Source organism: Rhagoletis pomonella, unplaced genomic scaffold, assembly GCF_013731165.1.
Source record: "Rhagoletis pomonella isolate Grant_MI unplaced genomic scaffold, Rhpom_1.0 Rhpom_scaffold_00013, whole genome shotgun sequence".
NCBI lineage: Eukaryota > Metazoa > Arthropoda > Insecta > Diptera > Tephritidae > Rhagoletis > Rhagoletis pomonella.
Window position 1 is genome coordinate 1,351,279 of NW_023458567.1, and position 25,808 is coordinate 1,377,086.

Below are 25,808 nucleotides of genomic sequence, written 5' to 3' on the forward strand. Positions count from 1 at the left end.
TGCCCATTGTCTGTAGCGCTCGCTGTGTGGCGGAGGCGATTTATCAGTGCTGCTTCAGCATCGGCGTGGAGCCACTCAACTGTTGTTGAGACCTCTATTGCTGCTGTTGCTATTGGATATGCAATTAGCTGCATCGGAAATCACAGTTCTATTGAATTTACTTTTTTTGTATTTGCTTTACTCAGTTCTTGATATCGATACCATTTATTTTTAAGCTTTTATTTTTATCTTCTATTTGTTAATTTGTATTATTACCCAGTTGGCGCTGAGGAAATGGACTCTGCCCATTGTTTCAACGATCTTTGTGGCACTCACCTTTGTCTTTTTTCAATCCGAGCTCACGCTTTTGTTGTTGTTGTACAATATGAGTACTTGCGTTAGCTGCAAAGGCTGAGCAGAAGCATACTGCGTAGAAGATTAACTGAAAAAGAAGAGAAAATAGAGTGAGAATTTAATATTTGAAAGGCTTGGGTAGTACATTTCACATTTTATTGAATTATCTGTTTCAAAAGTTGGCTGAGTTCTACCAAAATTAGACAAAATTATATATGGGGACTAATGCTAGAGCGCAATCCTCTTTGAACCTTTAAAAACTGTATCTCGCACATTTCATTTACTCTCATCGAAAATCCACCTTATCGTCCCATAGAGCAAATTCATAAAGGCATTTAACCCGCAATTCGACCTTTTAACACCAATCCTTCACTTTTTAATACATTTGCCTTAAGCAAACGATTCTTGAATGTGCGTAATATGCCACTTATGAAGTTGTTTAACCCTTTTGGTGACCCTACACTGCACTACACGATTCGGCGCGCCAGTGACAAGGATGTTGCACGAAAAATGCAGCACACAAAACATTATAACAGCAACAATGAGCCAGCGAGCAACAGCAGCAACCACAAAAACCACAACAATACTGGCATAGGTATCAATGCAGTAGTGGCGCGTGCGTACATTGCCCGTTTGCCGCATAATGCATGCAGCACAATGTGGAGCCAAGACACACACGCATTGACACACAATAAAAAAATGTGCATGCACTGGTTCGTGCATAAATGTGCTGGGAAGCAACCGCGAGTGGGCAACGAAACGTTTAAGGTAGACAATGGCTGCAGCAGAAGCATACAAAAAAATTCAAAAGTGGGATACAAAAAGTTTTTTAGAAAGACTAATTCAGAATTGGAATACAAAAATTGCTTGAGCAAAACTAATTCAGAAGTGGAATGAGAAAATACAGTGGTTGCTTGCCGAAGCTTGCATTTCTGTTGTGAGCAAGAATAAAACATTCGTAATTTGAAAGCCCCACCGCTGCTACGGCCACCTAAAAAGGCAGCTGCTTGCAACTATCAATGCCATTTATTGTAGATGCTCGCTAAGTTTTTACTCGCTTTAGTGGCAAAAGCTGCTGATCTTTTCATCATTATCGCTGTCTACTGTTTGAGCAATTAAGCTTAATTTGTTGGTTTTGCGTAGTATGTAGATGTAGTAGTCAGCTCCAGCGTGTATTCATTGTTGCACGCAAATCGCAAAGAGCGCACGCGTGTCAAAGCCTAGCGGATATGATGCTTTGCTTTGCGATCTGTTCGTCGCTTTTGAATGAAAACTGTCAGCTTGACAAAAGCGACGACGTCCACGGACGCAATTATTCGCCGCACGCATTTATTACTCAATCAATTTGCCATGATCGTGAATCACCGCTAAAAAAAGTGCCGATAATTGATGAAGAGTACGTAAAGATGTGGAAATATTTGCTTGAGTGCTTTAGTTTAGCCGCGATTCATTGAGCTTTGCGCAAATGAAAAATAATGAGCGTGAAATTTGCACGCGTGCCCAGTAGGAAAGTTGATGTTCTCGTCGCTCGTTTCCCAGCGAGACTTCAGAGTAAGCCCTAAGCGTCTTTAGCTTTGGCTTAACAAAAAGGAGCTCAACGAGCTAGGAAAAATTTTGAATGCTCGGACTTCTCTAGAGGGTCGGATTTACTTTGCGAAAGCTCAACAATTAAATCCACTTATTTAATTAGTGGCGTTAATGATGTATGTACTTCAATATGTATGTACTATATATCTACGCAAATTACTCGCCCAATTTGCTACTCTAATTGTTTGTTTTATGACGATTTCATTATTCAATAAACTATTTCGTTTAGTGTCGTTAATTTGCTATTAGTGCTTACGTTCCGTGCCTTTTTTTGCGAGTCACAAAGTTATTATCTCTCAAGGCCAGTTGTGCTGCTTTCTAAATAAAGCAGCTCGCGAAAACCGGTTTAAATCAATTAAGCAAATAATATTTTTTTTTGTAGGGAAAGAAAAGATTTTTGCAAATGATTCAAATGCAAATCGGGCGCTATAAATTAAATTTGCTTTTGTTTACACAATATTGCCAATTGAAATGGAAGCAAGTTTCGGTATACATACAGATTATAAAGGAAGATAATGTGACCGCAGTGAAGATATTTACGAATTGAAGATAACTGCTTTCCATTTATAAACGAGATTACCTTAAAATATGCAAATAAAGACCTCGACATTGAATCTTTTTCATTGCAGTTTTGGTGGCTAATATTTGTTTACTTGCAATTGTCGCCACTCCTTAAACAACTAAATGTTATTGCGAAACTTTATCGCTGGCCGAGAATTTGTCAGCAAATAAACCTCTAAATTTTAGTAGGGATTTTTATTTTTTATTTTATGGTTACCTTTTTGATAATGTTGAGAAAAAGGTTCAAGCTATAAGAAGGAAATCCCTAGTCCCCTTATATACAAGATAATTGTCTAAAATAAAATTTGATAGCGGGCGCAAGAAAAAAATTATAATTCCTTGCGACGCCCGCTTCCGCACCGCATATTCACTGTTTCGGAAAAATAAACAAAGAAATATTGAGCAATTTTTAAATGAGCTGCAGACATGAAATAAAGTTTACAATAATTGAAAATTACGACACATCAAATTCAAAGTGTTAACGGGCAACCAAACGGAAGTGCATTAGCAGCCACTAAATTTGTATGAAAACTGCAACACAAAAATTTACAAAAACAATCACAAAACACACCAAAATAATCGATCCGAGAAAATATTTTTATCACTTGTTGTTCTGTAGACATTTATTGCATGTATGATTTCTCCACCAAGAAAATTGCCAGTCATCAAATGGGCCGCAAAGCGCTAAAGTCAATAAATTAAGCGACTAAAAATGCACATGAAAAGCGAATGGGAAATTTATTTTTCCTCATTTTCACGCTACAACACAATTAATGCACGAGAGCGCGAGAACGTGGCCACACGCCCCAGCCTGCCTGTCACACATATTATTTTTAATTCTTTCATAAACACCACGGCACCTTCCACTGAGTTATGGCACAAAAAAAATTTTAAAGATAATTTGGAAAAAATGTGTGTTTGGAAGCAAATATTTGACGCTTAACTAAAATAAAAATATGCGTCGATTCGGACCTAAGTTGCTCCGAAAAAAATCTGATTGCATGTACCCCAAGTTTTTGGCAACATATTTAGCTTTTGTAATGGCCTATTTAAATCTTAAAAATTATTAAATAATAAATGATTTTTATTAGTAGACAGGAGGATGGCGTTAAGAAAAGCGCTGACATGTGGTGCGGTTCCACATGTGAGACCAGAAGCGTGGTAGTGACTACATAGACGCCTGTCTAATGCAGTTACGCGCCAGTTGTTGTTGCTGCTGCCTTATTTTGGCATAAATTATTTAAAAATTCATAAAATTTGCCGCTTTTCATAAATGTGTGCGCGTGCAGGTATGTATGTATGTGTGTGTGTGTATGTGTCGGTTACGACTGCACGACAGCGCGCGTGAATTTCGAAATCAGAAAGATTTTTCGGTGCGCATTTTTGTTTGAATGTTTTTTCTATGTAGGCTTGGGTATCTGTGTGGCTGCTTGTCCGCTTGTCAGTGGATGAAAAATGAGTAAAGAGGAATTGCTTGTGACATTTATTGAGAAAGAAAAGAATTTTTCGAAGAAAATGATGCGGAAAACATGCAAAGGAAATTTCTGAACGGAAGCTTTGGAGCTAAGAGTATGCGCTACACAGAAGTTTTTTTTTAAAGAAAAGAGGTACTTTGAGGTTGGATGTTTTTAAATTTTAATGCATCAATCGTCAACAAATTTTTCATATACCCAAAATACAGTAACGCAGTGGCAGTGGCAGCGGAACTTTTTCGAAATCAGCTGTTTTTTAGAAAGTGTGGTGTCCAATGAAGCGACTCAAAATACAGCAGTGGCAGCTAGCAGCACTGCTCAGTTTAGCCCAAATTCTAAATTCACTGCCACTGCATTCATCGCAGCAAACTTCGCATGGTGAATTTGACGTAAATGAAACTCAGCCAACTTCTGTTTATATCACTGAAGCCTAAAAGGCAGCAACAAAAATGCTAACAAACAAAAGAGAATGTCAAAGAAAGGCGGTCATTGACAACGCCGTATCGTATTTGCTGCGGCAGTGACTGCCAATATTAGCAGTAACAGCTGATTTTAAAACTGTCACTGCCACTGCTATATTGTGTTTTGGGCTTATGTTATTATTTTAATATAAAAACAAAAATTATTTTAACATTTGCTAAGGAAAACAAAAACAAAAGTTATGCGGGTTTGTGATTATTGAAATATTGAAAGTTATATGAAAAAAAAAATACATTTTCAAGGAACTGTGCTACAAAACATAAACAGTGTTATTTGAATCAACTAATATTAGTACTCTACGGTTAAATTAGATTAAACAATATTTTCAATGCCTACTGTGGCATAAGTTTGAAGGGCGTTGGAAAATAACACCTCCATATCCTCGTTATTACACTCTGGCTGTAATAAAGCTTTTATTCCACTTTCTCTATTCCTTTTTTCAACTTTCGTTTGTACAGAGATTGGAATAACCTGCTTAAAATTGACTCTGATCTACCTACAACTACGAGTATCTAAAAAGCTTTCATCTTATTTATATCTCTTTTTAACTGCCACTTAAGTCACACAAAAGCAGTCAATTTTTAGTATAAATTTTTATGGCTTTTTATTAATTTTTGATTAGAATTTTAAGATGAGCAAAAGGAAACGCGAGAGCAATTTAGTTTCGAAAAAGTAGCGATTAAAATAAATAAATATTTAATTATTTAGGAGATCAGAACATAAAAGGCAACGCAGCAAACGATGTGCGTGCCACCAACGTACGTCAATGCATAAATAATAAACACTTAAGATCCAATTTATAAGCTGCTGCGTGATTGGCTCATAAAAGAGCTCTTAACTTTGCGTATTCGTAGTGTGCAAAAAGATATTCATTTATAATACACATATATTATAAAATAAAAATAAAATAAAAAAGAGTAGATAGGTATTGCTTACCGCCGCTTAATGCAAAAGTAATAAACGTTGAAGCAAACTAAATTGGCGAAATTAGCAAGTTGCCGATTTTTAATGAGCGCTGATCAACACGATCGTTGATACAGCAGGCAGCCTCTGATCGCGGCTGCTCAATCAACGAGCGTTTGATGCAAACGCCGCTGAGTAGTTATAATGATTTAATAACGCGTGAGCTATTCGTAAGCAGTCTGAGCATTAAATTTTGCTGCTTAAATAGCGGCTAATTGATCGCGACACTCGGCAAGCAGGTGGTTGGCGATCGCAGCCAGAGCGGAACAGCAAAGGTTGGGCCACCCGCACCTGAAACTCTATGCAGCCTCAGCGGTTTTAGTGTGGCGTCTATTTATTGTATTTCATTTTGTTTGGTACTGCTATACGATTGCTGTTTGGCGGCAATCGATCGATAATTGCGCTAACAACAAGTCAATTAACCCATTCGGCGCCTCCTGCTGTGCAACACACACCAGCTGTTAACAACAACAAGCCTTCGTATTTATTGCGATCGCTGCCGGAGGTGTGATTTTCCTGTTGTTGGCGCCGTTCAGTGATTTTATGTGTGTTTTTTTTTTAGTCACATAAACACTTTTATTGGTGCAGAGATATTTTGTTGTCAAATTAAGTGTTTGTATGGAAATTAAAAAATTTCTTATCAAATAAAAAAATTTATAATATGAAGTATTAAATTACATTGGCACGTTAAAAAAAAAGTGACATTTAATTTTCTGCAAAATATCTCTTATATTCTAAATACATTTCTGTAAACATTCCTTGACACTGACCAAGTGTCTTTATAAGTTTTTAGTGGTTTATGAGTTCTTATATTTCGCCTGGTGTTTCTCTTGGCACCAAGGTTCTTAGTCTTCGTTCCGCTAGAAAATTTATTTTTCAATTTTTATTTTTTATTTACGATTGGTTTTGATAATTTTGCTTCACTTTAACATTGCCATCAGGCGACAACAACATTCCATAAAGTTTTCAGGCATTTCAAGAATGCAAATTAGGACGTTCATAAAAAATAGCTTCGTTAATTCAGTTTTTGTTGGCGCCGTTTAAACGAGTTATCTACCCAAATTATGCAATTAATAACACAATTTTATTCTCGGCTAAGCGATTTAAATCACGGAGTATCCTTTTTTGTGAATATTAAATATTTTTTGACAAATATATTATATACACATGTACATATTTCTATTTTTACAGGCATGCTGACTTGAGGCTACGCCAGTTCGTATAATTCAAAAGTGGAATAAATTTTAGACAAATTGAACTTAAAACATATGACTGAACAATAAAGTTAACTTATTTGAGATTACGGCGCGTGATATCCTTACTGGTGTGAGTTAATCTGTCATGTTTTTCCTATTTACCATCTGTCATTATTTCTGTGGTCGAATGAAATAAGCGCTTAAGTCAACTTAAAAAAGAAATAAGTTATACTATATGATAACGTATTCTGCAAGTACGACGAACATGTTAAGCGCTTATTGCTTTGACCCATAGATTTTGATATTTGGTCGACGAGGCAACTGGTTGCTCGCACAGATCATTATTCTAAAATCTTCGCGCTCTTAAAATTCTGAAGTCATACTCCTTTTTTTCGAAACTTGTCAAGCCAGAGCCTATCGAACCCAATAAATTCGTAATATTTGCGCTGGTAATTTAATATTATACCAAACAAAATTTCTTTTTTACAAATACTTGTACCTGCATATTTTGTATTTTCCAACCCTTGTTCTACCCCTCCCGCCAAAGAGTCGCAACGCTTTAGGTTTGCTTGACTTCACACTGCTCCAGTGGTGGAGTGTGCGCGAATTTTTGGCAATACCGTCCACTCGACTGTCGTCGGATGCCACTTTTTCGCCTCCCTTTCCTCCTTGATTCTGTGTTGATATGTATTTGCTAAACCTTATTAATTTTATTACGGCTCGTAAATTAGCAACTCACGCGCCGGTGGCTATTGCGACTGCGCACTGGCCGCACTGTGCGGTAATGAGCTGGCTGTCTGCCATAGCTTGTCCCTTTTCCAGCCTGCTTGTCTTTTGTGGTGTCAGTTTTCGTGCATGCCGGCCTCCCCGTCCCACACCAGTGCCAGTCGAAAAGGCATCTAAACCATTTTTATGCTTTACGGTTTCGTGAATCGCGTTCGTTTTTGGTTTTTTGTTCCATTGTTGACGTCGTGAATTTATTGTGGCAATGCATTGTTGACGTTTACTGTAGCAACGATTTTTTTGCAATATGAATAGTAAGTACTGTTCGGCTTGAAGCGAGCTTCTGTGCACATATATATATATATATATATTTATATGTTTGCTTGTTAATCGTAGCAGAAAATCGTGTTAATATTGCTTGACATTTGCTGCCCACTTTTTTCTTTTCGCAACTATTTTTTTACTTTGCTCTTCTGCGACTTTAATTTGCAAAATACGTACCTTATTACCGGCGTCATTGGCTTCACCTGTCCCCTCTTACTGGCAGTTCGTTGAGAGCATTTTTTTTTGTATACAGTAAAGTATTTGGATATCTTTTCATTAATGCGATGTGACGTCAGCAAATTGAGTTGTTCACCATGTTAGCGTTGTGTGGCTATCCATATGAAATTACCTTGCTTACACACGTTAATGTGTAGTCAGCTAACTGTTTTATTTTATCATTATTGAGTATGGCGAAATTTCTGCGCTTTTGCTAAGGCTTTAAGTTCGAACCCAATAGTTCTAAAAATAATCTTTATATTAATAAAAAAAAACTGTAACAAGCTTTCTTAAATATTACCTATTGCCGAAGATCTTAAAAATTTCATAAAAAAGACTTAAAACTGTAAAGTTTTTGAAATGGAGCCCAAAACGAATTGTCCGCAAACTTCAAGCTTGTCCGCTGCCCGTGCAATAAATTTTGCTTACAACACCCTTTCATATCTCCCGTTTACTTTTTGCAACAAATATATCACCACTAGATTCAGCTGCCAACGCCATCAAATGCTCAGCAATCAACTGCTGACTGTGCATGACTCACGTTGCAAGTATGCATTTTTGTCCCTTTCAGCACGCGGTTTTTTTTGCAATTGTTTATCTTTGTTTTCTCTCTTTTTGAAGTTAGCATTTACATTTTTACTTATGCTTTCTTGTTTTTCTTCATGTTTTCGCTGAGCTGCGACATTTGTTTGCGTCGTAAGTTGTTCGCCACATATTTGCTTGCGCTCTGTGTTGCCAGCCAAGCCAAACCAAGTGAGCGGCGAGCGGTGCATTCCAAGCCTTAAACGCCCGCTCGCTTCATGCCATAGCCATGAAGTTTGTTTTGTGTCGCCTTTATTGCCTTAACCAAAGCTGCATCATTTTTCTTGCACTCGCTATCCTTTCGCTGCCTCAGCTCCAATGAAGGCTCTGAATCTTTATTTCTTCGCTTTCGCTGTTGTAGCTTCCTTGCATTCTCTTATGTTGCCCGGTTTAATGTTACTTCTTTATTGTAGACAAGTCATGCTGTGCTTGGAATTTTTCACGCTGCATATTTTCACATTCTTCTGTATTTCACAATTTTTTTGTTTGTTTCTTTATATTATTTCTTTTGTTACTTTTAAGTCCGCTGTTGCATCTGCAGCCGGGGCTATTCGTAACATTGTAATAATGTTTTTACTGCTGTTGTCATACGATTTACTTGGATTGAATGCTCTACTTATATTGCTCTGGTTTATTTGTATTCTTTTTACTGGGTATGTGTTGCAAGTCTCGCTTTTATGTACGTTGTTCGCTAAGAAATGTCAACAACGACATAAATGTTGGTTGGTTTATTCATTTTACTTTTAATGGGCGGTCAAGGTGTTGGCACGCATAACTAAATAAAGCCAAGACGCATAGCAGAACACTTACTTGGCAGACTGGTGGTTAGAGACCAAGGAAGACAGCTGAGGCTAAATCTTAAAACAAGTTTCTTTAGCACCATGGAAATAGGTGCTTTTTCTCTTGGGCCTTTCTGCGCACTACTTGCCGTGCGAGTTAATTTTTCTTTAATCTAGCCAACATCTGATCACTTTCAGAAGCGTAGATTTTTTGAGGGGTAAGGACTGAGAAATCTGTTAATTTAGTTCTATTAAAAGTTCTATAACAGGTAAGGCCGTCAGAACCTTCTGTTTAGGATTTTGAGTAGGTAAATAAAACACCGAGGCTTGTAATTGAAATTAAAAACGAGTTCATATAATTTATTACGATTATTTCATGTCGATACAATATCGGTATTTGAGAAATAAAAATTGCCCGAGTGGCTTTTCCGAAATAGAGCGAGCTATGCGGTGCGGCGGCGTTGATGATTAAAGAGTAACTAACTATTTATGTATACAACTGCAGTGTCAACTAAAACAAATCAACTAATTCACAATAGTATGCACAGAGTTGCCAGCCGCACGCAGATTAACAAAAGGGATTTAAACTAGGCTTACAATTCTAAGAGATTGAGGCTCATGTCTTCAACACCTTCATTTCGTTTCGCTATAATTGGGACTGTCACAATAAAATTGTTTGCCTTCCGCTGGCCACCTCCTGATTTTTTGTATGATCTTTGAATCCCCTTTTTTCGCAGTAGGACATAATTTAGTCAAATGCTTCATTCTTTCGTATATTCAGCATTTGCACCCACTTCGCAACCAACGTATGAAGTAATATCTCAAAGGTAAAGTTCTTTACTTAAGAGAAAATATTCAAATAAACTTATAATTTAATTAAGTAAATTTTGTGGAAGGCGATTAAAATTTTTTACTTTAGTCATAAAATTTAAAATTTATACATATCCCAACTTAATAACCGTTATTTCCTGTATTGAAAGATTATAGCTCGCGGATAAAATGAATAAATAATCTCTGCTTCTTTGCGAACTTTGATTTACTGCGCTTTTGTAGAAAGCCTCACATGAATAGGAATCGTATACAATTCATATATGTAAATTGATCATTCATTCAGATTCAAAAAATCAGACAAATATGAATTCAAATGAAAGCCGCTCAGGGGAGCCACCAATTGACAGTAATTTGCTTCAGGGGACAAAATGGAAACAAAACCAAATAAAAAAATCTAAGTTCGGACGGACATTAAATACCCGGCGCAAGTATTCAGTATAGTTTTTTCAGCTCTCCGAAAGCTACTGCTAGATGGTAAGCAGGGAGTGGTTTTACCCCTATTTCAAACATCTTCGATAGAAATTCCATTACAATTTTACTTATTTTCAAGAGATTGCTGTTAGTATCAATTTTGAGTAAATTAGCTTCCTTAAATTTCGAAATTTTGAAGTTTCAAGCATTTATAAAATTTACCGTTATATAAAAAGTGGGCGCAATTTTAGTCCGATTTCAATAATTTTCAACGCTTTGCTTTTGTGTGGCAAGCACAATAACCGTAACGAGTTTGGTACAAATTGATTGAACGGTTATAGAGATACACATATGTCGTCATAAGTGGGCGGGGCTACGCCCATTTTCCAAAATTTTACCATAAACGTATTTTTTGCTAAAGAATTATTTTTTTTTTTATATTTCAGTTTTGAATAAACTAGCTTCAGTATTTACTGATTTATCAAAGATTTTGTCTTTCTCCAAATTACCGTTATATGGGATGTGGGCGTGGTTATTGTCCGATTTTAGAAATTGTCTGCCGTTTGGTATGCCGTACCAAGGCCAACATCTGTGCCAAGTTTGCGAGAAATTGGTGGGACGGTGAGCAATATATACACATGTGACCATAAGTAGGCGTGGCTACGCCCATTTTCCAAAAATTTATAATGGGGCGTATTCTTGTTTTCGTACGAATCGAAAATCATGAAATTTTTCTATAATTTTCCATACAAAATTTTCAAATTTTCGATTTGTACGAAAACCAGAATACGCCTCAATATTATTATTTCTCGTCTAAAAATCATTCGAAATATAATTTTTGAGTGCATAAGCTTCAGTATGGCAGTTTTCGTATTTCTGAAAACTACCGTTATATGGGAGGTAGGCGTGGTTATTGTCTGATTTTACCCATTTTCAATACCGTCCGTCCTACGCTGAAAAGAAGCATACATACCAAGTTTTGTTAAGATAACTAAATTTTTATTCTAGTTATCGTGTGCACAGACGGACAGACGAGACAGTCACCGCTTAATCGATTTCTTTTTTCATTCTGATCATTTATATACACATATTGTCTATATATATCTCGATTCGTTTTGCCTGTTACAAACAACCGTTATGTGAACAAAGTTATAGTACCCTTGTGCACAAGTGCGCTCGGGTATAAAAATATGTTTACTTGTTAAACATTGCCAAGCTTAAGTTGTAAGCTTATATTTTAGTGAAGCAATTTACATAGGTGTGTAAGCATTTTTTTGTGTGCTCCCCACTACACGCGCAAACGTATGTACATAATTGAAGAAGCGCTACAAGAAATGAATGAAGACTAACGTCGGGAAGGTTGACGCAAGCTGGAGCGGCGAGTCAAACCAAGCGCTGATCACTGACGAAATTATGAATGAAACTCGACACTTGTGGAGCAACAACGTGCGACGTAAGCAAGCTGCAGCGCGTTTATAATTTTTCTTTATTTTTTTTGTGTTTGTAGAACGATAAATTCTCCAATTTATGCGTCAAGCTTTTAAAATTGCTGGATCTTTGTGAAAGGTTTTGAAATTCCACAGGCAAAAGTGGTAATAGCCAGAGTTTAGGGCGAGTTAATGGCTTGTAAAGAATTCTTTGTGCGCTCACAATAAGGTTAATCAATGTAACTCAACATCTTTCTTTGCTATTTCTAACGGAGTGGACACTATTCGATTATGCTGTTTAATTTGTGTAAATTGCTAAGCAATAATTTGTGGCTTAACTACCCACGCGTGCGCTTGGCGCGCTCTTCCGACGGCTACACTTCAACACCTCTTTGGAAATCTTCAACGATTTACGAGACAAGGCGCAGTAAATGGTTACTTAGAATCAGCGACTTATGTCTGCATAGTAAAATATTAACTGTGCTACTAGCAACAGGTTTGCCGCGAAGCGGGAGCAACAGTTGCTGCTACTTAAATAGTTTCTTTATTGCCGCTTTGCTTTGGCTGTTCATTGACATTTGTTCTAAACTAAGTAAGCTAACTGAGCGCGGTTGAATGCTCTCGACTGCCAGTTTAAAACGATTTCCAATTAACATAAACTAATGCTATTCAAATGACAGTTAAGTATTGAATAACAACGCGACGTCGAACAAAGTTGTGTTGGCTGAGAGAGTTGGGCGCGCGCAGGTAGCCAGGTAGCTAGTTGGTCAGTTAGTTCGCTTTTTTAGTTAGTGTCCAATGCAGTCAGCCGAAAACCAACTCACCTGCGGCTGTTTGCGCTCCACTGTCCACAATCGCGTGGCACTGAATCGAATGAAGTTTGCACTGAAACTTTGGCTTTTTGAAAATTTTCAGTTATGTTGCAGGCATTTATTGGCTAATAGTTTTAACACCAGCGTCTGAGTGGGCGCGCTTTTTTACTTTGGATTTTTCGGGTTGAAAGCAATAAATCATATTTTAAGCAAAACGCTATTGTACCGTGTGAAATAATTTCGGAATTGGAAACTTATCTTCCGTGGAAAATTCTGAAAATTGTTAGCTGCTTTTGAATTTTTGCTTTTATTAAAAGTATTTTTTTTTTTTCAATATTATTGCAAGGCATTTTTGTGTAGGTAGCTAAGCACGAGCAAATTGTGTCGTTTCAACAGTCGGTTGAGAACTTCATTCGATTTTTTGTTGGACTGCCTACGCTTTAGGCGCAGATGGTCGGTTGCCTTACAGATGTTACTTGCTACCATGTACAACTATTTAAGCTATTCGTGATATGTTATGGTATATTGTTATTGTTATTAATTGTTGAAGCTGCCGTTCCCACACGCCTACGCTTTAGTAAGGCCTTGGAAGAGTTAAATGGCTTGGGAAATTGCTAAGTTTGTATACGATTCCAGGTGAACGCGAAGCTCTTCGCTACCTGGCTTTATAAACATTTTTGCTTTCTCTCTTCGGATCATTGCTTGCATGAGTGAACTCCGTTTTTTGTTGCACAAAGGACATTCTCGATTAAGGACTTCTTTGCTATCTATCTGGCTGTTATCATCATGCACCGGCTTCTGAGAAACGGCGCAAAAGTAGAAAGGAAGAGACTTCCATCCTTGAAAGCTCGACCGTAATCTCTTTTTGTCTTGCTTTTTTAATGATCTGCGGCAATTAAATACGGTTTCTGAGTAATTTTTAAGAGCATTTAGAGCTGGATGAATATCTCAGAATATGTTAATGGTATTGTGTCCGTATATAGTCAACAGATTCTCGTATAGCCGCAAGTTTGGTTTGAACGACAATGTCATGGTCTGAAAGCGAAACGACTTTTGTACACGCAACTACCGATTTTTCGGTTTTGTAGCGCTGGGCTCTTTTACTCCCAATTGATAGATCAAAGGAATTTTTTTTTTATACCTAAACCTAACCGTCCAGATGCTACATGTTTGACATTACGAGACAATATCAAGACTCATAACACAAATCAGACAAGCTTGGTGAAGCACCTTTTTGTAATCTACAAAAGATTAGATTACAACCAAAGACAGAGGTAAATTTTGCTGACCTAAAACGATTGCATTGATTTTAGTGCCTCGAAATGCTGTTTGTTGTAGTAAGATTTATGTATTTATAAATTCTCAGCTTTGTCACCGGAAGTACCGTTGATGCCCACGAGCAGCGTAAATATTTTTATATATGCGTTTGAATAAATAGCCAATATATTCCACAAATATTATGTCATAAAGCAATAAATTGATTAGCAAACTCAGGCCCACGTTTCGCATACCTTTTACGCACACTACTTGCAACTGACACCAAAAAAAAAAAAATTTCTTCGTAACCACACATTTGCATTCACGAAATGTAAATTTTTCAAAATCACCAATTTGCTTAAAATTTGTTTGAACCATTAGCCGCAATAAAACGCGACAAATTAAGTTGTAAACAAAAGCATTGATTAAACTCACTCAAACTAAAGATTTACGATTATACCTCATAGCGACGGATGCGACTAATAAATAAATGACAGGGAAAAAAGCATTAACAATTTTGGGCATAAAATGTGGTTATGGAACAGCAACAACTATGGTGGGTTGTTGGCAGCTCAAGTTTGAAAACTGAAATCATAAAACTCAGCCATAAAATGTGTAAAGCAAAGACATTAAAATGATAAAGCGCTCATAAAATTGACAATGACGGTTGTAAATAAAATTAAAAATATAGGAATAATCGAAAAATAACTTCTTTTTTTTTAATAAAAAACTATGATTTTTATAGAAATATAAAAAATATGTTATAAAAGTGGGCGCACTTAAACTCATAGGCAGCATTTTTGTTTCTAAAGAATTCGCTTAGCGAAATTCGAGAGCAATTCCCAACCGGCTTAGCGCATTTGCGATTCTCTTGGTTTGATTGCGTATACCGCTCTCTTAAAATGATCTATTTGTGTGTAGCCCTCCGCCCTATATGTGAAGGCTTTTAATGTAGCCTAGCACTTCCAAAGGCGTTTTGTTCCAAATTTCAAATGGATTAAGTGTAGCACCGCCCAAGTTATCTAGTCTGTGCTTGGAAAGAGTATCACATTCATTGAAGGGCAGATACATCCTTTGAGTTGTCACTGCCCTGGACTATCCAACCAATGCCTGTTGGACATTTTGTCTACCCAGTTTATTATGATCCCCTTTATGTGTGCTTTGGTTAGCCCACAAAAGGGTTACAGTCCATGAAATACTGCGATAGCGCCTTGTTTCGCTAGGCAGTCACCCTATCCATTATGTGCACGAATTCCCGCTGGTACCGATTTTTTGAAGTCCGATCCTAATACCATTTTCAAATGTAGATCCATCTGTGTAGTTTTGGTGTATGGTTTCCCTGCTTTCCTAAAAATAGTTTGTAGAAGGTAGTCCACTTTAAGCCGAGATGCTTTTGTTTGAAAGTTATTTTAACCAACTCTGGACTTTCTTGAACAATTCCATTTCCTGTGAACTTATGTTCATAAACAATATGCAAAATATGCCGGAAGTGAAGTTACAGTCAATTCATCATCTTAAACAATGAAACTATGACCAATATGCTTTCGATTGCCTTTCACCAGCATTTGCATTTTTCCGCATTTTTTTGAGACATTTTACTACAATTTTGTTGCTATTATTTATTTTGCTATTTTAGGGCACAGGTGTTCGACGACGTTAGTGTCTTGAAGTTTACCTTTTTTTGCTCGGCCCATTCTTCCTCTTTTTCGTGCCGCTTGCTTGAAAGTGAATTTTTATGGCGAGCAGCAGCACATTAAAATTCATTCAACTCTACTCTATAACGCGCACTGTTGCATTTTGTGGCAGTTGCCGTCTAAGCATTTTCATGCCTACATTCATACATATACACATATGTACATACAAATATATATCGCAAATTTCCGTGCGCTTTTGGCAGCGGACGGCCCTTAAATGGCGACAGCAGCCAGCCATTTCGCAAGCAACTAAATTGACGAACAGCTGGATGGCTGTTGAATGCAACTGACAACACCTTCCACCATCGGCCGCCAACGCCACCAGCAGCAGCAGCAACAAACGCCTTTTGCTAGGTGCACACATATACACATGTTTCTTCATAACTATTTGTGTTTGTTTGTTTGTGTATGTGTCGTTATGCCGCCCTCGGCGCACTAAAATGCACAATGCGTGGACTCATTGCTCCACATATTTTTCGTAGTTTTCCGCTTCTTTTTTGTCTCTTAGTTATTTTTGATATTTTTCTCTTATAATTTTTGTGTCTTTTGGGCCTTTAATGCTGCTACAGTCGCGCGCGCTGCAGATATGTTTTTCTCAGCGTTTTTTGTTTTTCTTTTTTTATGTGTAAATGCTTTTGGCAATTAAATGCAACCCACTTTTGGTCGCTAAAAATACAACTAACGAAAATAACGTGAGCTTATGTATGAACGAGTGTGTCTGCATTTGGGTTATGAATATTAGCGGCGGCAAAAATGTTCACTGCTTTGTATTGAAAAAAGAAGCCGTTACGAAAATATGTATATAGTACTTTAGTGCAGTCAAAAGCTTTTATTTCCTTTCAAACTATATTTATTTCGCTAGATAATGCTTCTAAAGTTTCTAAGTCGCGATGGCGTTAAGGAGGAGATATGCACATCTAATCTGGACTAAGGCAACAAGAATTCGCACTACAGTTGCCTTCACAGTCCTTCCCTCATCGAGAGCCGACTAGTAGGGTCTCTGGATACATAATCTGAACACCCATTGCACCAAAATTCAACGCATAGCTGTAGTAGGAGTTTTCTCTGATTTGCTGGAAGTGGGAAAATAAATTCGTCTGCCAGACGTTTGTGTTGTCTTTCGAAGTGTAGTACATATGCATTTGCACTAACCCATTTTCAAACTTCCTTTTCTCGGACCTTCGGGCAACAGCTATGTCTCTGCTGACCTCCAAAATAAAGTCGAAGCTAGCCGGTTGAAGAGTGAAAGAGTATTTTCCATAAAGCTAGTAATTGGTTCGAACTAGACTTAGGTTGTGGCCTTCGTCATCGCAACATTGACCCCGTGCTAGAATCAGTTTCCACTCTTAATCGGAAACACTCATGTTTATACATGAGCAGTCTATAACGGTTCTAGAGCTGGACTAAGCGGATTTGTACTTAGCTTCGCCTAGCTCTGTGCTCCCATCGTGATTTCTAACCACAGACCAAATACAGTTATTTTTTCGACTGAGCCTGACCAAAGTATTCACTTATACACGGAAAATTTTGTCGAGGTAAATATTTTTTTTTTGCAGTTGCTCGTTTCATTTACACAGCATTTTTTTTTATACTGAACTGTAGTTTTCTCGTTCCCTACAAACTTCGAGTTGCCGCAATCAAATTTTCCTCGTATACCGAAAGATGTGTTTCATAAGTCAAAGTTTTGATACTTCGAAGAGCATATTCAATGGAGAGCATCTTCTGAAAGTTACTCTCTGGCTTATTGAGTCTACATTCATGGAGGCTCGACCTCTCGTGAGCTCTCTAGTAGCTTATTGATCTCCTGTTCTGGCTCTTATCATGGTTGAATATCTTCTACATACATACATATGTATATTTTAATAGCTTTTAAAATAAAAATCCCAGAAGTTTAATAAAATCTTTTTAATTTTACTTTCAGTTTCCCCCAATTATGCAAAATCAATGTGAAAAAAGTAGCGAAAGTGAAGTTCTAGGCAAAGTGAGTTAATGGAGCGGTTCGGTCGCATGCTTCAGTTCGGTTTCATTCGATTGCGATCGCTAAGCGAGGGAAGAAATATCACGTGTGGTCGTCGTCGCTGTTTTAGTGGGCATACGAACGCAAAGTGGTTTGATAATAAATAATTAAAAGGAAATTTAAATATAAAAGTAAAAAATAAGAAAATTGAAATTAAAAAATGAAACAAATGTTTCAAAAGCATAAAAAAGAAGGAAATAAGAAAATTAATAAGTAAATTTATTGAAATTTGTAGAGCTAAAGATATCTAGAAATGAAAGTGTGTTTAGTATGCATAAAGCGTGTAAAGAAAAAAGCTGTCTCAATACGCCATTGTGCAAAATTGAATAAAATAAGTGAAGTGCTTGTGAAATAAGTGTTTTTTCCGTCGCGCGCTCGAGAAATATGCAATGTTTATGTTTCCAAATCGAATACTAATTCTTTCCTGCATGACTCCAGATTCATGGAAAAAAGTCCACAAATGCTAGCGCGCCGTAAAGGAGTGGTAAAGGTGAGTTGTTTCATTGTTATTGTTCACGTAGAATATGGTATCTTATATATATATGTATATCCGACAATCTTAGCCACTAAGCTATCCAAGCGATAATTTCGTTACCTTTGTGGCATAAATTTCTAGTTTTTTTTTTTTGGAGGCCTGTGGAAGAACCATAGACATTTACTGACATTTTCGCTATCCTGATTCTTTAGCGTTTATCAGAAATCAGTTCAGTGTTAAGGAATGTCTCTCATCCATTCTTGGGACACTTCACTCCTTTGCCTAGCCATTCATTCAATCATTAAAACCTATTGCTATACATATATTGAGTGGTAAATGATACGGGTACCTACGGCAGCCACATGTCGGCGCTATGAGTCATCTTGCATAGTCCCTTAAACCCTTTCAGGACCACGGGAAACAAATTTCCCAAAAAGTTATTCCATTTTTAATTTTCAACGAAATGTGGAGGTTATCAATTCGCCGGAAAATTAGCGGTACCTTCTCCTAAGATGAGAATTGAAGTCGGTTGGGTTTGTTGCTTAAAAATTGCTTGTTAGTATGTGCTTTTATCAAACAATTTTAGAAAAAAAATAAAATTTCAAAGTAAGATTTATTTGAGAAAATTTTGTTTTAAGAAAACATAACTTTTACGAACGAAAAAAAAAATTAGGAAAAAACACAGTTGTTTTAGGAAAGAAATATGTTAGCCAAAATTAAAAAAAAATGCCAAACATTAGAAACAAAAATTGTTTTGGAGAATAAAATAATTTTTGCGGTAAATTTATGTTGCGAAAAATTATTTTTAATAATACGTAATAATTTTTTAGGATAAAAATATATGGGAAATAAGTAGTTTTGAGGAAAAAAAATTTAGGGGAAAAACTATCTTTATAAGGTTTTTTAGAAAATCAAAAAAAAAAAATAATGGCTACCAAAATTATAAAAGCTTGTGTACGAAAAAGTCATATGCGGGCAAAAACTTATTTCCTTGGGGAAAAACCAATATGTAAATTTTTGAAAAAAATTTGGGGATAACACGTTTAAAACAAAATTAAAATATTGTTTTGGAAAAAAATATTTTATTATTATTATTGAAATTATTGAAGTTTGAAAAGCAGTTTTGGAAAAAAGGCTAACAAAAATTTTTGGAATAAAATAGTTAGGAAACAATTATTTTTAATGAAATTAATAAAAAAAATTTAAGAAAGAATTATTTTTTACATTAAAATCTTTTTTTAATATGCGACATTTTTTTACTCAGTTCTTGATGAATAAAATTTTACAATTCTAGGCCCTGAGAGGGTTAAAATTCATGCAAACTTCGATATACATAACTAATTGTGTACTTGTACATACTCATGTATGTCTGTAAATTTCCTAGCACTTTTATTCATCGCAACCACATTCGTACAAACTGTTGTTTTTGATTTTGTGATGAAAATTTGGATCAGTTATTTTTGTTGACTTCACTCACCTTTTCGATAAAACTATCCAGCAAACCGGATTAGCTGCTCTACAAATCGTCTGACCTGAAAATTAAAAGAGAAAAAACTGGTGTTGAGTGAAATTCCACATTAAATTTTTGGCATTTGATATTTATGAAAATTCATAGTTATTGCAACTGCCGCCAAAAATTCCCTCTGACCGTTACATTCCCCCCGAAACTGCACTACAACGCCTAGACGCCTCGTACTCTCTATCTCTCTCTCTCTCTATCTCCCCACATCTTCCACCAGTCATAAGAATGCGAATGCAACTGATTGGCGTCTTTGGCAACAGCTCACTGCGGCCGGACGTTGCACATTGCCGTTGAACGCTTTCACAGTCCAGCGCGCGCATGCCACAAATTTCGAAATGCGATTGCAATCACAATTGCGCACACAAAAAGCCACGTCGTACACAAATTAAGTGGATGTAAACGGCAGGCGGACATAAAAATAATAACACGGCCAGCAACAACAATGACAGCAACAGAAAAACTTATTACTTAGCAAAAGGCAACAACTAACACTGAGGCGCATTGCACTGGCTCGCTTGCGCGTTGTTGCACTGGTGCGCTTTTCGTTATGCCGCCAACGTTTCGTCGGTTTCAATGCAATGCAAATGAAATTGCACTTTTCCGAAAAAGGATGCCGATAACAAAAAAAAAAACAACAGCCGCAGCGGAGAGTCGACAAAGCAAGCAAGGCGCACTGCACCAAATCGAATCACATTGATTGGCCAAACGAAAATTCAAATTGAAATCAGCAAACAGAATTGGCAAGCAGAGTCAGTGAGCAGCCAACGGCTGGGGAAGCGGGCAACGGGCAGCGCGGTTATCGACGCATTAATTTTCTGTGGTAATTTGAAAACTGCAGTTGCTGTTGGCATGTTGCAAGTCGCATCGGAAATTATGAGGCCATTGTCTGCCATATTTGGGGGCGCTGCGCCGCTTGATTGCCGCATTTTTAAGCGCTAAAGCAATAAAAGCAATAGCAGCGGCAGCGATGGCTATTTGGCAAGTTGGCTAAGCGGTTGGTTTAGTTGTTGTCGACTGCCATTAGTTGGTGTTGGCGGTTTTTCGCGTTTTTTTTGGCGGGCACAAATCAGCTGCACCAAATCGCGGTTAATTCAATGAAAAGTGCTTTGAAAATCGAGCGACACATTTACATTTGTTGTTGGGCGGCGTATGGCCGGTGGGTTGTGGGGTTTGGGCTGCAGGCGGTTTGCAAATTTGGTGCAGTAATTGCATGCCTGATGTGTGTGTGTCATAATTGCGGTATATGGCAAGTGCGCATGCGTGCCGTCGTCATCACTTCAAAATCGACGAACTGTAATCGCTGCTGATTTTTTCTCGACATTTCAGCGAGTAATTAGCAGTTACAAAGAAAACGTGATAGCTGGCGAGAAGCGCGAGCAAGTGACGAAATCGAAGTTGAGTTTGGGTTGAGATTGCAGCTGAATTTTGTGGATGTGGCTAATTTAAGTTAATTGTCTTCGCTGAAATCAGAAATGCTTTGGTTAGCATAGGTTAGTAGAGAGCTTGCATGGCCCAAGGGCCAAAAGGTGTTTCGCTTCAAACGCCATAAATATGTATAGCACTTGTCGTCCCGGGTTCAAGTTTTTGAGATCTCAGCGATATCTCCGAGCTGTCACCATTATAGAAAGCAAACACTTCTACCTTCAACATAAGACAAATGCAATGATCTTTTCACTTTCATGTAGGTAATAAGAAGTATGTAGCTTTCTGTCCCGGTTATGCCTCGGCTTTAGTCTGTATGAAGTAAATTTCCTAGTAGGCTGTGACGGGCAAAGGGGAATGAAACCGTTCATTCTTCGCTTTCATATGCCTTACTGATAGGAATAAAAAGCAAATACTTAGTATCCCTGTCGCCCTAGGCTGTTCTCTGTGGTGGACTAAAATGTCCGCGTATACAAATCTTCCATGCAAAAGGAACGTGATTCAGCCTAATTCAATGTCGAAATTAAATAGACAATTTAGTCGTACTTGGAATGTTCGCTCAGCTTCTGAAGCTCGTATCAAGTTTGAACTTAAATTCTCACAGAAAAACTCAGAAGCATTAAAAAACAAATATTTGCAACTTTAAAACCTTTCAGCACTCAACCAGCCACTCTGATTCACAGATTCACTGTAGCCACTGCAACACAGCTCGCCTTCGCTCATGGAAAGCTACCCCACAATGCGAATATTTGATTATCTTGCTTTGAATTGCGAATCGTTTTAGTAGCTTTAGTACCACCCACCCCTTCCTTCCCGCCGCACACTCACTCCACACTCTTTTGCCACGTAATTAATTTTGTGGTTGCCATTGCATTCCGCACCGAGGCACTTCACACCTTTTTCTTGCACTTAAGTGTTGCTGCCACTTCATGTGGCACTAATGTGCATAGAGAAGCGAAAAAAGCGTAGATGAAGCACGAAAACTGAAAATGAAGACAATAACGCATTGTATAGATTAAGTGCATAAGTAAGCAAAAAAAAAAGAAAAACAACACAGCACAGCCGGGCCGGTTACAAGCTTTCTGAAGAGTTACCAAAAAATGAAAATCTCAACTCACCACCGCTCGTCCGCCCAGCTAAGCGGCGCATTCAAGGTGTGTGGCATGGCCGATGTGCTGCAGCCAGCCTCCCCAAAGAGACGCATACGCGCGTTCAAAAGTGTGCTTAACTGCACTGATGAAATATTGGTGGCTTCCACTGGTTCTTTACGAACTGTTTCGATACTTCTTCTCAATCTTTCTGTCTTATTTTGTGGAGCGTAGATTAAATAGAGTTGTTGTCTGCGGAAGTGGCCAAGTGGCGAAGATAAGTATTTTACTCTAGCGGCATTCTATGCGTGTCCGCTTGTATGCGCGTAGCTTAATTTCTCCTCCTCCACTACTGCCCTGCCACGCTGGTGGTCTGACGTGATTAAATCGTCTATCGTTGTATTTATTTTTTATTGTTGCAACGCAATCACAAATTGAAGGTGAACAACGTTGAGGTGACAAGAGACATTTTTATGGATGCCAATAAACTGTTGCACCGCAGTCGCAAAGGGAAGGCGGGGAGAGGCAGTGTGAGGTGTGTGACTAGTGTGAGACGCGACGGAAGCGACGCAAGTTGACTCATTCGAGGTGTGAAAAATATGTGGCATTGTGTGGCGTGCGCGAAAGCGTCTTAGGAATGTATTTGACAGCGAATGAAATTCCTATAAATTGACAAGCAAGAAAATGTGAGTTGAAAGCGACTTTGTTGAAGAGAGATTTATTCACGTGATTTTCATGAAATAAAATATTGTGTTCAAGAGAAGGCCGACATTATTCAAAGAATTAGAGGTAATTTATGCACAACAAAGGAGACTTTCGCTTAGAAATATCCATTTGAAGAGACTTGCTCTGTGATATTTAGAGCTAAGAAAATAACAAAAAGAGGTGTGCTTAGCGCGATCCATGCTGAGAAAGAGGTCTGATAGGAGTTGTGGTGATCACCGAAATAGCAGCTACAACTTCACAGCATTTCAAAGGGTGGTTGGTCAAATTGAATAAGCCTTGAATGAAGGAGAATATGCCAATTCTATGTTACAAGGGGTTGAACTGGTTGGGAGTAACATAACTCTAAGAAAATGGATACGCAAGCTACTAAGTTATTGCATAGGCTCAGCCGAATGTAGTGCAGCAACTTCGCGGAAACAAGTAAACGTAGGGACTCCACAAGGGGGGTTCTATATCCCCTCCCATGGTCGTTAGCAGTCAACAGAATTCTTAAATATTTTGAAGACAAAGCGAAAAAATAGCTGATTATCCGGACGATATAGCAATTATGCTTTGCGGAAAATGCCTCAACACGATGGGCTCCATGATAGGCCAGGCACTTCGCGATATTTATAAATGGTTGAAGGGAAGTAGGCCCCAGTGTAAATCCGGACAAAACAGACCTGGTGCTCTTCAGCAGGAAGTACGAAATTCAGGAATTGAAGAAAGCCTCAAAAGGTGCGATCTTAACACAGAAAAATGACATGAAATATTTGGGGATGACACTGACTAACGACAGTATGCCAAATGTAACGGCGAAACAGGTTGCTCTTTGTGCATGTGAAAAGATGCTGAGCAATACTTGGCGCCTGTCCCTGAGTCTAACACATTGGAAATTCAATGCGATTGCGAAACCGGTATTATTCTACGGAGTACTATTGTGGTGGACAGCAAAATGTATCGATAGAGTGGGGCTTTTACTAGCCAGCCAGTCCTACCTAACCTAACTCATCTGATCTAAGTAAATTAAAACTGGGGGTTCTATTGTTTATTTTCAACATCGCGAAGCTTCCTCCGCTGGCAAACGGAGTTTCACTGATCACATAAACGGATGCCTACTGGATTTTGACATTCGACAATGGCATTGATGGTCTGTGTTTGAAATCAAACGGCTGTCTGTGCTATCTTTCTCGCTTCTTCATTGCGTAAAGCTGTAATGGGGCGCCTACGTTGACAGCGTACCAATACCGAAGGTTAACATCCCGGACTTTTTAGGGTTTATGGTTGTTGGGAACATCAAGGCATTTTGTAACCGCGGACTAGTAGGACGCAGTGGACGAAGCTGCAGACCTGTCAGAATACCGCACTCTAGACTGCAACAAGCCTTCTGATGTTGCTCAATGATCAATTGCATAGCGAAGGCTTAATGTAGGGAGCATCATTTTATGCTCACCAAGCACTTTCTGCACTTGCTAGAAGCAAGGCCATCTCCTAGGCACTTTAGAAAGCCTCTCTACTCACTTATGGGCGAGATATAGACACGCAATGGACCAGACGTGGAAAGATAGGTCATAAAAGATGTTCATCTCATTCTATACAAGTCGGATTTGAGCCTAATCGCCACCCATCGCAGACGAACAGCTTGCAGCTTGCCTCGAGATACCTGCGTAACACTGATTCAATTAAGGTCTGTTTACTGTTGCAGGTTAGACTTCTTTACATGATACGCGCTCTCTCTTTACTTGCTCTCTTAAGCGCACTCAGCTAACACCCTTCCCCCTTTTCCCTTTCGGCAGGCCCTTTCGGAACATTTCGTTGAACTTGTCGTCAACGATTGATGGGATAATTGACTTAGGCAGAGCTTGGTAGTGCCGTTGCAACAAACACTAAAACCATTTCATATGCAGCCAGCATCCGGAATTTAAAAAAATTATTTAATAAGCCACTTGAGAAGTGCACAACCCTATTAAGTAGACGAATGCAATGGAAAATTAAAGCACAAATATTTTTTTTGCATACTTTTAAGCACCTCATCAAAATATTTCATAATTTTTTGGTACATAAAATACAGGTCCCTGTTACTCCTATTTCTTTCATACATATTTTAACTGAGCTATTTTAATTAGCCTTTTTATTGAGTGCATATGTAGAGATATATTCTCCACTTCAGCGCAGACTGCTTCTTTAGCTCATCTCAAACCCATTTCCATGGCACTCAGCTGCCATTAACTACTCTTCGCAAGTTGTAACCTTTCCACTCTTTCTGCAACACACTTCTACACTTAAGCGCAATCTTCCGCCGAGTGTTTCACTTTTTCGCTTGCCACATGCTGTGTTTGCAACATGCATGCTAACGTTGCCGCCGCTTCTGCTGCTGCCGCAGGCCAAAATTGACCATTAAATTAAGTTGTCCGCCGCCATATTAATGAACTCGCAAAGTGCTCGCTTCCCACTTACGGTTAATTACAGCAAATCAAAGTTTTTCGCCAGTGCGCTTAAGTGCCACACTTAATACTTGGCAAGCAAAAAAAAAAGCAAAAGTTTATTCATGCAACAGCATTACATAAGTGCAACATGCAGAAAATTGCCGGTAATTCACGGCACACATACACACATCTCGAGAGAGTCTCGCACGTAGCACGAAATCTTTTTGCTGTCGGACTCATGCAACATGTGGTGTGCTTGTGGCATTGGTGCAGCAAAATATTTGTTGTAACTATAACGTCCATTTGGTTGTTCGCTTTGTCTGTCCGCCATCTCCATTCGGCTAAATGGCGTGAATTTATTAATTTTGTTATTTAACGCGAAATGGGCGAGTGTTGCCACCACATACATAATATGTACTAACATAAAAAAAAACAACAACAATGAGTGTAAATTGCGCAATAATTTATGTAAATTAATTAAATAGCGACAGTGCGCGCGGCACAA

General features: G+C 38.1%; 1 protein-coding gene across 6 annotated transcripts in view; it reads right to left on the reverse strand.

Annotated features, from left to right (window-relative positions):
* Positions 1-25,808, reverse strand: part of LOC118748450 (interference hedgehog) — a 99,526-nt gene that overhangs the window by 33,486 nt on the left and 40,232 nt on the right. For 3 of the 6 annotated variants that reach the window (XM_036482898.1, XM_036482893.1, XM_036482892.1), the window contains exons 3-4: positions 19,618-19,672; positions 316-421 (exon numbers count right to left, since the gene is read on the reverse strand). The gene's annotated coding sequence lies outside the window, so the exon portion shown is untranslated. Of the gene's footprint in view, positions 1-315; positions 422-7,091; positions 8,021-19,617; positions 19,673-25,808 lie in introns of those variants that run through there. The other 3 variants (XM_036482897.1, XM_036482896.1, XM_036482895.1) reach the window with 3 other exon arrangements.